Here is a 12951-nt window from a genome sequence, read left to right as displayed (position 1 = left end):
ACACAAGTGCAATATTGTAGACGTACCAACTGCTGTTTACAATGAGCATATCTACATACTGCAGTGGGAAAGTGTCTCGACTGTTGAAATCCATGTGAATTAAATGTAATGAAGGCGCTAGTAACTTAACTGTATTTTTCAATGGAATTTTTTCTGCGATGAGTCACTGAAGGACTGAGAACCTGGTAAACTTTACTCTTTGTAAGTGCTGCCTGATTTATGTGGCTCGGCTCTCGCAAGCTGTGATGGGGAGGGGGGGGGGGGGACGCCTGAGCACCACTGAATCGTTTTGTTCACTACGTCTGATGAAGTTGTGGAATATTTCTTATTTATTGCTTACATCTGTATAAATTAGATACTCAAGTTGTAAGCTTTCTATAAAATATTGTCTATAAGTGAGAAAACTGAAGACATTGATTTTCGAAAACTTTCTCCACATGTAACGTGTTTAGATATCGCATTCTATTGCTGAGAAAAACTGCTGTCTGGCCCTGTGCTACGCATGTGAACAGTGTCGTGAAATACAACTTTAACTGTCATGAAATGCAAAATTTGAGAAAAGTAAATGAATCTAATTCAATATCAGAAGATACTAATTGTGCTCAATGAAAACTATATAATTAAAACTCGGTACCGAAGTAGATTATGAACGTTGTGTAACATGAAGTGCATGTTTGACTTGGAATATCCACAAAATAAATTACTGATCTACCTAGAAGAAAAAATACTGTCGAAATCACCAACACTGTTCACTAAAATTAGTGTACTAGCTAGCACAAAACCTGGCAATACCGACTTCACACTGTTTGGGGTAAGATCTGCCCTGAAATAAAAATGACTTACGTCTTGCTCAGCGTACTGTTTGTGTGTCTGGAGTACTGACGTTCTCAAAAGCAAACACAAATCAGCAGGTGCAGCATCTAAAGATAAATAATCTACTCTTAATTTTTTTTTTAATTGTCAGGTACAATCTACTGCTGTGTGTGGTATAAGGTGCAATGCACACACGGCAGAATCATCACAACTTAACTATGAATCACGGAAACGGGCTTTACTCTAAAGTAAGTCGTTTTTGAGAAATTAAACTCTGATTATTGACGAAAGGGCTGCAAAACATAAGAAGACTTTAACAATTACAAAATTATCTCATTAGAAAAACTACAAACATACCATTAAAACTCCTCCAATAAATTGTTCATCAACATAAACAACAAGAAAGTATTATAAATGAGTTTTCGTTACCATAATAAAGTACAGGGGATGGGCAAAATACGTGAACTGTGGTAGTAATGGGATGGTTGCGTTTGACGGTCAACAATGCAGGTAAGGCACGTGTGCCGCTGGACTGCGCCTGTTCAGTACAGACTAGGCATCAGTGCAGGTTGTTTACGAGTAGTCCTCACTTCGCGTTTGCATTCAGAGGCCGAGGTCGACGTGCAATGAAAGACCTAACAGAATTCCAAATAGGGCAGATTGTGGGGGCCCCATTAGCTGGAGCATCAGTAACCAAAACAGCCAACTTCTATTGAATGTTTCGAGAGCAACTGTTTGAACAATCATGACAGCCTACACAAAACATGGAAAGACATCAACGTGTAAACGTAACAGTGGGCGCAAATCAAAGCTAAATGGCAGAGATCGTCGTGCGTTAACACAAATTGTGTCAAAACAACACAAAACTACGGCTTCTGAAGTGACTGCAGAGCTCAATAGCCATCTTCGAGAGTCCTTATGTATCGACATTGTCCGCCGATAACTCCATACCGCGAATATTCATGGACGAGCTGCTGTGCCCAAACCATTAGTGACGACAAACAACGCAAAGAAGCGTAAAACATGGTGTCAGGAGCATAAATCCTAGACCGCTGTCAGTGGAAACACGTTACATGGTCCGACGAGTCAACCTTTTCGTTATTTCCAACACAGAGCTGGGCTTACGTCTGTAGACCGCCAAAGAAGTCTACAGTCCTCATTGCTTGATTCCACCTGCTAAGCATGGAGGTGAAAGTGCGATGGTGTGGGCAGCTATATCGTGGTATTCTGCTGCTCCAGACATTACTCTCAACGGACGTGTTACAGCCAACGATTATGTGAACATTTTAGGTGATCAGGTGCACCCCGTGATTCAAATGTTCCCAACAATGATGCCGTATTTCAGGACGATAATGCATCCATTCACACAGCCAGGACAGTACAATCGTGGTATGAGGAGTATGCAACTCAACTGCAGCGTCTTCCCTGACCATCACAGTCCCCAGACATGAACATTATCGAACCCTTGTCGGCCATATTGGAGCGCAGACTACGGAGCAGATTAACGCCTGCCTCCTTCGTCACTACAGGAGTCAGAAGAGGTTCTGATCGAAGAGTGGCATAACACTCCACTAGAGATTATACAATCATTGTATGCCAGTATTCCAAGAAGAAACGCAGCTGTACTGCGGGTAAATGGGGCTCCAACCCCTTATTAATAAACCATTCCCAAGTAAATTAAGGTGTTCACATTATTTTGCCTATTCCCTGTATATCGAAAGTTTCTCCCAGAGTCGCAAATAACAGTTTTCTTTCTCCGTAAAAACTGAGCTCTCGCTACCATGCCTCAAATAAAACGCCCCAGCGCTGTACAACTGACTAGCAAGCAAACCACAGATAAAATTAAACACAGAGTCAAGAATCGTATTCACTACTCACACAGTGCGCTCATTCATCTTTGTCCCAGCACAGTAAAGGCGAATTATTTACAGTAGCGGAAAACATATGAGACCCTTACAACATAACCAACTGTACTTCCTTCGACATCGGCTGCAGTAGGTGTCGTTCTGCTGCTTATTGGGGCGAATGGGAATTGATAGCAATGAACGAGCAAAGCCACCAAGGAGACTGCAGAAGAACATTACTTCATAGAACGTGCCCATCCCCAACAGGATGTCTTTTCGCCGAGGAAGAACAGTCTGCCAGAGAGGGACAACAAGCAGTGCTTGGTGAAGCCAACTTCCCGGCCGTGCCGTTCCTCATGCCAGTCACTCCTGCTGGGTGAAGTGGCCCTCACCCGCCCCCGAACTGACCCCTAAAGTAGGACTGCCTCCTCTGACGAGAGGACCCCATCAGTCGGAATCCTGTGGCGTCAAAATCGATGTACACGAGTGCGTTGTATTTTGTGACAAACGGGCAGAAGCAAGTTCAGGTGGGGCTCTGCCCTCTATTTCAGCTGCTGACGAGACAAGTGTGTTCAAGCTCTTAAAATTTTGTGACATGTCTGGATTGTAACCTAAGCTTTTAGGCTGGAGGTTTTAGTGTGTTGCAGAGTGGCTGGACCATCCCATTTATTCCAGTGATCAACCCTTTCCAACAGTCTGCTGTCTTCTTTTAATTCTTTCCACTGCATTTTCCCTTTCCACTGCGTGTTAGATCTGACAAGTGATTTCGTTGTTGTGCCTGTGTGTGGCATGTTTTTAGGATTTGTGTTGTGTTCCGCGTAGTCAGCGCGTACACAACTTTCCCACTAGAGCGCGCCCCACTAAGCACAACAGCGCAGGCGCAGCGCTCGTCCGTCTCCGCACTACGAGATGTCGCTGTCTTAGAGACGGACCAAATTCTGCTTCCGCCGATCCGCGTATTAATATGTAACGCAGCCAATAAGATTGCTGCTAACGTAGAACCTTTTCTCCTCGCAGATCACACTCGCGCAGTGATACCTGAACAAGCGAGGTATCACAACGAGTGTACAGGCCTCCGATTAGTCAGTCTGCATTTGTCTGTATCAGTCTATAGTCAAGTTTCAGTCTGCGCCTAATAAGATTACCATATTCCTGTACATAGCCATGAAGATAAATGAATAGACACTTTGTCAAGTATCAGAGATATGTGAGAATAAGATTAACGTACCAAGACCAAAGGAACTTCAGATTGTCAATTGTAAACAGCATCCAGAATCAAGTTACGTAATGTCTATGATTTTTATTATTTTAATAAATGTGTGTGAAAATTAATCAAGTTCTGTTTAAAGTTGGTCACCGTCAATCTGCTACTCTAAGCGTGCAAGTGGCATTTCTATCGTCTGACCTAACGGCAGAAGATAAACACGCCACGATAAGACCACGAGACATATTGCTGACACTCGCCTACTTCGTTAGAGCGACAAGTCAAATAATCTGATGGTGTGTGTACCGGAGGTCTCACAGTACGCACACCACAATTTTATTTGCGCTTTTATTTGTAGTTCACATTTTCGTAAATTTGCAACCTTTATCCACAATCGTCTGATTACATTTTACTCGTAGTACAGGTGCTAAAGACCTCACTATCGTGCGCCTACACTACCATATCATCGTCGTCACCGTCACCATCGTCATCATGTGTATGACCAGGTGCGTCGTAATGCTATGGGAAATCCACCCAGAGAGGGCTCAAACAGTTCACAACGTGGATCGTCAGCAGAATGGTGGCCGGCGAATATCAGTACACAATACTCTAAAATCCCTTACCACATTTAGCGCGTTTCTTAAGCGCAGTATCGGTACCACATCCTAATCACCAGAAACATCCCCGTACTGCATCACCACCTCTTCTGTTCTTCACTGTTGGCACTACACGTGATGGCAGGTAACTTTCTGTATACGTTTGAGAAACTCAAAGCCTTCTATCGGACTGCCACAGCGTATAGGTAGATCCATCAGTCCAAATCACTCATTGCCAGTCACTCACCGTCCGCCGGCCGGAGTGGCCGAGCGGTTAAAGGCGCTACAGTCTGGAACCGCACGACCGCTACGGTCGCAGGTTCGAATCCTGCCTCGGGCATGGTTGTGTGTGATGTCCTTAGGTTAGTTAGGTTTAAGTAGTTCTAAGTTCTAGGGGACTGATGACCACAGCAGTTGAGTCCCATAGTGCTCAGAGCCATTTGAACCACTCACCGTCCAGTGACGTCGCTATTTATAACACCTGATGCGTCGCTTAGTACTGACTACAGAAACTGTTGGCTTACGAGGAGCTGCGCGACCACTGTACCCATTCTTTTTAATTTCTTACGCGCAGTCCTTGTGCTAACTGGATTGCTGGTAGCGACGAGTGATGCCTTCTGCTAATGTTATAAGATTTTTAGATTACGTACATCAGTCGGTAAAAACGGAACCTTTACATGATCGCTTTGTTGTCTGTCTGTCGGTCTTTCCGTCTGGCAAGACTCCTTTTCGTCAGGAGACTGAAGAGGAATGGATTTGAAATTCATAGCACAGCCGGACGCTGTGGCCATGCGGTTCTAGGCGCTTCAGTCAGGAACTACGCTGCTGCTACGGTCGCAGGTTCGAATTTCTCGGACATGGATGTGTGTGATGTCCTTAGGTTAGTTAGGTTTAAGTAGTTCTAAGTCTAGGGAACTGATGACCTCAGATGTTAAATCCTATAGTGATTGGAGCCATTTGAATCGTATCACATACTAAGGTCTTTGCCGCAGTGGATACACCGGTTCCCGTCAGAGCACCCAAGTTAAGCGCTGTCGGGCGTGGCCGGCACTTGGATGGGTGACCATCCGGGCCGCCATGCGCTGTTGCCATTTTTCGGGGTGCACTCAGCCTCGTGATGCCAATTGAGGAGCTACTCGACCGAATAGTAGTGGCTTCATAAAGAAAACCATCGTAACGACCGGGAGAGCGGTGTGCTGACCACACGCCCCTCTTATCCGCATCCTTAGCTGTGGATGACACGGCGGTCGGATGGTCCCGATGGGTCACTTGTGGCCTGAAGATGGAGTGCTACGCGACGTAAAAAATGTTAGCTTCTACGTCAATGCAATCAAAAGACACGGCCGTGTTTCGTCACTGCCAGTTTCACTCATCATAACCTATTGCGGGCACCTCGCTGAACTAGAATCACGAAATCTGGCAGAAAGGTAGATTTCACAGTACAAGTACAGGAAAAATCCGAAAATTACAGTTTTTTTGTCATTCTCGAAAGTCTTAGAATTTCCAGGACAGTTATCTCCGCAGTAACGATATCGGCAGCAGGCAAAAATCGTAGATGTTCTCGATTCTTGTGTTGGATGCACTATCTGTAAACGTAATTTAGTTTGTACGAAACGCTCGGTGCGCTAGTCATACTCGCACGTAGCCGGGTTTTGTACAGCTACCCTGTGCAATGCTGGATGCTTCTTGTCCGTCAGTACCTGAGGTCTGCTGTTCTTCGTTTAGCTGTGGCTGTTCTTTCGCGTTTCCGCTTCACAATCCCATCAACAGCACTCGACTTAATGAGTTGTAGAAGGACTGAAATGTCTGTGATGAATTTATTACTGTACCCAGATGGCATTCACAGAGCAGTCCACATTCTAAGTAACTGAGACCTTCTCATCAACCCATTCTGTGGTTTCTGCTTCTCTACTGACAACACACTACTCCCCGCCTTCTTTTACGAGGGATATTCGGAAAGTAAGTTCCGATCGGTCAAGAAATGGAAACCACTGTGAAAATCTAATAAAGCTTTGCACAAATGTGTTCGACAGTGTCTCTAGTATCCCTGTCGGTTGCATCACTTCGCTCTTTTCACTTCTGGGAGCATGGTGAGCACATAAAGATGCGTAGAAAACAATGTCTCCCGCCAAGTACGAGGTCCTGGTGAGAGATTGCGCCTGATGTTATGCAGCCCACATTATAGAACTGTCATACGGTTCCTACTTCGTGACAGTTCTCGGTCGCAATGTGCAGGGGCAATGAAAATGCTCCTGCAGCGTTTTCGATGGGAAATGTCAGATCAACCGCATTACATCCGGTAATTGGCTCCCTCTGTGTTTCATCTCTGCTCACTGGCTATGAAGACAACATTTTCGCACGGACAACGAGCTATAGATGGGCGCAGAGAATTGGCGGGGAACACAGCCGACTGCCTTCTATGACGAGGGTATTGGAAAGTTCGTATAACGGTGCGGCAGATGTCCTAGCTGGAGCGGCGACTATGTACAGAAATTGCTGGAAGATGGGCCAAACTGTCGCAGCTCCATACGTAGCCGTCAAAATGGTTTCTGTAACGGAGGTGCGTTCCAAGCAGAGAGCCAGAGGTAGGAGGAGGTGATGGACGGAGAGAGGGGGAGAGAGAGCGAGCAGAAGGAGAGTGGGGGGAGGAGAATATGGATAGAGAGACAGGGGAGGAGGTGTTCGACAGAGAGAGGTAGGGGGAGGGGAAGTAGGAATAGTGGACATTGAGATGGGGAGGAGAAGATGGACAGAGACAGGGCTGGGGGTGGAGGGAGTTTCTTTCGGCATATAACCAGAGCATCGCAAATAATCGAAAGCGCTTGAAGAGTGTCTACAGGCACCTGGCAGTGAACAAATGCACGTTGAGCCGTTGAGCGAGGCTCCTGTCCGCATCGCAACAAGGTCGCGCAGACAGATCTCAAAGAACTGTCCATAGCGTTCTACAGGCAGGCCCACCGCTCACAAAATGAGCTCATCAGCAGTCTAGGGCAATATGACCCACAACAGTTTAGGTGTAAAAGACCAAAAATACTTACACTAAATGACAACTAAAAATACGAAAACCCCATTAAACAAAAAAATATAAATATACACACGCAAAAAAAACCTTAAAAAATTCACAAAAAATAAATGTTAAAAAAACACAAAACACCCTAAAAAACAAAAAAAAAATACAACAAAACCGGCAATCTGCCCCACAGGTAAAAAAAAAAATCGTGTTCACTACACACACAGGACATACCTAAAATAGGCCAACATTAATACAAATTCCACCCAAGGCAAGAGGAAATGTCTACCGACAATACCCTCCAAAAAAACCGGCTCTCAAATATGAGGCCAAACATTAGTGAAAGAGAGAGAGACAGATCTCCCGCGTGCCGGTCGGCCGCACACAGCTGTGAGCCCTGCAGTGTTGGAACGTGCGGACACTCTCGTTCCAGCTGATCGAAGGATCACAGCCAAACACCTCGCAGCCCAACTGGACGTCTCTGTTGCTAGAGCTGACATACTCGTCCACCAGTTGGGGTACAGGCAGGTGTGTGCCCTCTGGTTTCCTAGCCACCTAAAAGAAGAACATAAAGAGCCGAATTGCTTGCGCGTTGCGAGGCTGATATTGACTTTTTTTCTCGAACATCTTCACAAGCGATGAAACATGGCTTCATCACTTCGAACGGGGAACACAACGGCAATGGCGACAGCCTTTTGGGACTGTGAAGGGGTTTCTCCTTGATGTCCTTCCTTATGGTGTCAACGATCAACTCTGAAGTGTATTATGCGACCTACAGGATACTGAAGAAACAACTTCAGCGTGCTAAAAAAATGCAAACGAACTTTTCCTTCTCCACGACAACGCAAGGTCTCTCACGAACCTGCGTACGCGAGAGGAACTGACAAAATTCATTGGTTTGGTTCTTCCTCATCCGTCCTACGGTCCAGATATGGTACTTTCCGACTTCCATCTGTTTGGCCCAATGAACAATTCACTCCGCAGGAAGCGGTACGTGCATGATGCGGAGGTTCTTAATGCAGAAATACGATGGCTCCGACGTTGACCAGTAGAGGGATCACACAGGCCAGGATTCGAACCTGCGACCATAGCAGTCGCGCGGTTCCGGACTGCAGCACCTAGATCCGCTCGGCCACGAACGTAAGGCTGTCGCATTGAACGGAGATTATGTTGAAAAATAGAGTTTTGTAGTCAAAAGAGTAGGGAATAATATGGTGTATTGGAATCTTGTACAAAAGTAACCAGCTTTCAGAAAATAAATATTGCATTACTTATCGAACGCTTATCGTAAAAATCCTTGTTAAAATTTTAACTACTTGAAAAGATTAACATGAGAAAGCGTGATATATGCTAGAAGTAATTTTTTTCCATGACCTCCGTACTGAACTTTTTCTGCTTATAGCTTCGAAAATAATAGCATTAGGCAAAATAATTATCTTATAAGCAAATATTGCTAATTTCTCCACGGCCAGAAAATACTCTGCATTCTGGGACTACTGATTTAGGACTGCGCGAAAGCTACACTGTGGTTGCTAGGTGTAAATGCGAACCGGATGCAGACAGGATGTGCAGACATTCATTGCAAACAGATCTGCTCAGACAAAAATAAGCCTTGTAAAGGGCTCTTAACTGTGAGTGATGTGTGGAACAGACTGAGAGGTGACCAGCGAATGTAAACTGACCGGCTTAGGCACGCCAAGGGCGCGTTTCCGGACACAACCTGAGATGTGCTTAGTAAACGATCGTTTTACCGTGAAGGTTGAACTGCTTTCTCTTGGACACTGCATCGTATGTTAAAAGAAGCTCCTGTCAACAGGTGTTGACTAAAAAAATGATTGTTAAGAGCTGTGTGGAAGATTAATAAAAATCATTAAAAACGAGACTGCATTTCTATAACCTTCTTAACCCATGCTTTAGAGTCACGCATCGAAGGGTACAGGTTGCTTGACGAAAGAAACATTCCGGATTACTGAGATCTGTCCGTCATCTTGTAATGTAGCTGAGGCCGTGAAGAAATGGTGCATATGAACACGCAGACCGTGTTGTAGCATGGTTGCAAGTATTTGTGAAATAGTGGTGATTACCGAAGCAACTGACAAATTGATACGTCAACAAGACCTGCGGGTACCAGAGAAGCTGCATGCAGCTAAAGCTTGATCTAAATGCCTTCAGAGGGGAACATTCTTGTTGTGTATGTCATTCAGCACGGGAAAAGAGGGCTTTTCACAGCGGCTGCTAAATAATTTGACGAGCGAGGAGAAAAATCCGAACTGACCAATCAGACATATGGACACACGTGCGGAAACATATGCTGAATGCTGGGGCGGGAAGGAGAGGAAGGAGGGAATTCTTAGTGTTGAACATCTCAATGCTAGCCTTTGTGTGCGATATCCAATGCTATCTATCATCAAGAGCTTCGACATGAGGATTTATGTAAGGCAGCTAAATGTTTGTTGGTAGGTCTCACGAACGCGATGATTACGTGAGTAGTCAGCTCTCTGCCCCATTTCACGCCTGCAGTACAATGAGAGGCTTCGTTTGCAGGGGCTGCTCTTCCGCAGGGCGCAACATGCACTTTGCAGAATGGCCACGCCGTTAACAGAACGATAATTACCTGGTAACAGAGCTGAGAACTAGACAGTTAATTAACAAAGTTAACTTTTCGAGTAAGAGATTAACTTTTAATATTATAAAACATTAATGGACTCTTTAACATGAAACGTGCCCTTAGAAAATTTATACATGACTGTGCTTAAACTGACACACAATATTTTTTAGCGCACCGCAATCTGACTTTCAGAAATCCCTACAAAGGAATGGCCCTGACTAACATTAACCTGTACCTTTCACAAATCACTTACCTCACAAAAATCTTCGTTACTCAAGCTACTGCAATACAGCGAGCGCCACTACTGCCAGCTAAATAAAAGATTCAAACTACAGAAGGCACTAACTAATGAGAGGCATAGTTAGCAATTGAAAGATTTTAATAGAGAACAAACAATGTATTTACCTTAATAATCATAATATATATAGCAGTTCATGCCATCCAGTATTACAAATTTCAAAACTCCGCCATCTCTCTCCCTACATCCACCACTGCTGGCGGCTCACCTCCAACTGCCCAACGCTATGCGCTGTTAACATCCAGCTGCCGCTGCGCAACACTACAATGGCAGACAACAATGCAAACTAGCACACAGAGCGCTACGTAACGTTGCCAATAAGAAAAACATAAACAGCCTACTTACAAACATCCATTAACTTTCCAGAATGAGATTTTCACTCTGCAGCGGAGTGTGCGCTGATATGAAACTTCCTGGCAGATTAAAACTGTGCGCCCGACCGAGACTCGAACTCGGGACCTTTGCCTTTCGCGGGCAAGTGCTCTACCAACTGAGCTACCGAAGCACGACTCACGTCCGGTACTCACAGCTTTACTTCTGCCAGTACCTCGTCTCCTACCTTCCAAACTTTACAGAAGCTCTCCTGCGAACCTTGCAAGGTTCGCAGGAGAGCTTCTGTAAAGTTTGGAAGGTAGGAGACGAGGTACTGGCAGAAGTAAAGCTGTGAGTACCGGACGTGAGTCGTGCTTCGGTAGCTCAGTTGGTAGAGCACTTGCCCGCGAAAGGCAAAGGTCCCGAGTTCGAGTCTCGGTCGGGCGCACAGTTTTAATCTGCCAGGAAGTTTCATCCATTAACTTTCTTTGAGTCCATTAATCGTTAATTATGTATTTACTGTTTATGACAAAAATGACGCCGCGCATCTGCGAAAATCATGTTCTGACAAGTTTTGGGTCATGTAGGTGTATGACTACGGCGGGATGCGCGCGATCGATGTGAGCAACGTAGTGCGAACGAGAATATGTGGGCGTTGCCAGTTTATTGTTGTTTGTTTACTGACTTCACACAAAGTGCTCCTTTTTATTAGTGGACTGACTGGGGAAACCAAATCATGGAATCGGATTCTAGCTGTAAGAACAATGTAAAGAGAAGCCTAGCAGAGACACATCCGTAAAAAGCAAAGCCCAGAGTCTAGTTAAAATGTGGCTGAACATGAAATCAAAAGATTCATCCAACGATGATGTATTTCTTGGGGAATAGGTTTTAGTAAATTTACTCCCTGTATTGTTGCAGTCAAGTGACTTTTTTTTGTGGGCAAAGATATTTTGTCTCCTAAACCAGCCTCGCCCTTGGATGAAAACTTTGACATGTTGATGTTCATCAAGGGAAATATAGATCTTCTGTCAAATGTTATCTAATTCTTCAGTGTTTTGATTCTATTTGATAACTAAATAATTATAAAACTGAATGATTAAACTGTTTTTCACTTATCATCGGTGTGATGTCTAAACTTCCCCAATAAGCAGTTCGTGGACTAGTGCTTAGCATTGTTTCCTCTGAATCACAGGGCTCCCGGTTCGATTTCCGGCCGGGTCGGGGATTTTATTCGGCATAGTCGAGGATTTTTTCAGCCCAAGGAGTGGACAAAAAGGTAGTGAGCTATAATGAAAATAAAAATCAAAGTATATTACAATTAAAACAGAAATAACATTTAAATTTTCCTCAGCACACCAAGTATACCAGCAAATATTTGAACAGACAAAGGAACTAACTCAAAATTTAATTACATCATCATATGCCTTTGCACCGAATATTTAGAAGCTAAACCAAGTACATCAGAGCCTTATGAAGGGAAAGGCGAAACTCAAATTAAAGAAGGCACGCCACGAAGGTGAATAATTCCACAATAGCAACAGCGGACACGCCTCAAACACAGCTTGATGTCACGTGCAGGGCCACAACAGCAACAGGCTATCCGGCTGGCAGCCGCCGAAATGTCGGACTCGCGCTCCACAAGAATAAGAAGCGCTGCTAAAAACATCACACAGGCGAGATATGACCTGTAGAAATATTAATTACATGAACAACAATCGCCACCTTCATCACGGCTATAAAAAAACCGATGATTAAATATGTTGTTGTTGTTGTGGTCTTCAGTCCTGAGACTGGTTTGATGCAGCTCTCCATGCTACTCTATCCTGTGCGAGCTTCTTCATCTCCCAGTACTTACTGCAACCTACATCCTTCTGAATCTGCTTAGTGTATTCATCTACGATTTTTACCCTCTACGCTGCCCTCCAATGCTAAATTTGTGATCCCCTGATACCTTAGAACATGTCCTACCAACCGGTCCCTTCTTCTTGTCAAGTTATGCCACAAACTCCTCTTCTCCCCAATTCTGTTCAATACCTCCTCATTAGTTAAGTGATATACCCATCTAATCTTCAACATTCTTCTGTAGCACCACATTTCGAAAGCTTCTATTCCTTTCTTGTCTAAACTATTTATTGTCCATGTTTCACTTCCATACATGGCTACACTCCATACAAATACTTTTAGAAACGACTTCCTGACACTTAAATCTATACTCGATGTTATCAAATTTCTCTTCTTCAGAAACGCTTTCCTTGCCGTTGCCAAT

The 12951-nt window shown here is 44.4% G+C and overlaps 2 non-coding genes across 2 annotated transcripts; one reads left to right on the top strand and one right to left on the bottom strand.

Moving 5' to 3' along the window:
* Positions 1–10803: 10803 nt before the first annotated feature.
* Positions 10804–10878, bottom strand: Trnas-cga (transfer RNA serine (anticodon CGA)). Its single transcript has one exon. It is a non-coding gene; the product is annotated as a tRNA-Ser (tRNA).
* Positions 10879–11058: 180 nt separating this feature from the next.
* Positions 11059–11133, top strand: Trnas-cga (transfer RNA serine (anticodon CGA)). Its single transcript has one exon. It is a non-coding gene; the product is annotated as a tRNA-Ser (tRNA).
* Positions 11134–12951: the final 1818 nt, after the last annotated feature.

This window comes from Schistocerca cancellata, chromosome 7 (genome assembly GCF_023864275.1).
Source record: "Schistocerca cancellata isolate TAMUIC-IGC-003103 chromosome 7, iqSchCanc2.1, whole genome shotgun sequence".
NCBI classification, from domain to species: Eukaryota; Metazoa; Arthropoda; class Insecta; order Orthoptera; family Acrididae; genus Schistocerca; species Schistocerca cancellata.
This window is presented reverse-complemented; position numbering and strand designations above follow the sequence as displayed.